Source organism: Solanum pennellii, chromosome 4 (assembly GCF_001406875.1).
Source record: "Solanum pennellii chromosome 4, SPENNV200".
Taxonomy (NCBI): Eukaryota; Viridiplantae; Streptophyta; class Magnoliopsida; order Solanales; family Solanaceae; genus Solanum; species Solanum pennellii.
The window spans coordinates 4,818,918-4,820,169 of NC_028640.1; positions in this window are offsets into that span (position 1 = coordinate 4,818,918).

A 1,252-nucleotide genomic window follows, 5' to 3' on the forward strand; every position below is an offset into this window, starting at 1 on the left:
AGTCTTGACAATAGGAACAGGTTCTTCAAGGAACATGAGCTCATCTGTGATGTTGGAGAATCTGGTGCGCACTTCATGAATGAGTTCACCATCATTCATGGTGAAATCTTCAAACTGAGTAGAAAAGAGATCTAGCTTAGATTTCCTTATTTCCTCAGTGCCCTCATAAGTTGTTTCTAACAGATCCCAAATTTCCTTGGCTGATTCACAAGATGAAATCAGATCGTATTCATTTATACTAAGGCCACACATCAATAGCTTCCTTGCTTTATGATTTTTCTGGACTAATAGTCTGTCAGAGTCATTATATTGTTTTCTAGTTTTGGGAATGACTCTTGTGACCTCTCCATCTTTAACCTCCATAGTTGGCACATAAGGACCTTTACATATGACATCCCATACTTCACTGTCCTCAGCCATTAGATAGTCTCTCATCCGAATCTTCCAATATTTATAGAGCTTACTATCAAACAGAGGAGGTTTTGCGGGAGACTGATTTCTTTGCTTATTCAGTAGTGACGCCATTTCTCATAGGAGCTTCTCTCTTGGTGTTAACCAGATAGAGAGCACCTGCTCTGATACCACTTGTTGGAATATGTGCGTTCACTATCAGTCAACGGACCAGGTCCCTTGACACAGCAAGAACAGTGCGGAAGATTAAACAATATAAATAACACAACACAAGCAGTTTACGTGGAAACCTCCTTGCTCAAGGGAGTAAAACCACGACCTGTTGCACAGGATTTACAACCGACTTCACTAATATTCTCAAGCAAAAGTGAAACCCGATTACAATCAATGTGAGAAAAAGTTATTAATCTCACGATCAAGTAATCTACCTATTACTTGAAGAGCCTAAGCGGATACAACACCGCCCACTAAACCACCTAACTCTAGATGACTTAGAATTTGACTAAGCAACAAACAAATGTTGCCCACTAAATCAGTTAACCTTAACTGATTTAGACTTTTATAAAGCCAAAACAAATATCTGAATCCTTTATAGATTAGGAACAGATTTACAATGTAAGTACATAGACACAAAGCTCTAAATACAACAAAGATTCTTCTTTACTCTATCAGGTCCTTCTGTTGAGTTGAGCAATGTTCTTCCTTGAAGATGGCCTTCTGTTCAAGCTTATGAACTTTCAGAGAAAATCCAAGTTTAATTTGCCAAGTCTTAAATTTGTGTTTGTTGGAAAGAGATAATATAAATTCCCACAAATTCGTTGAAGTCATCCCATTGGCTGAA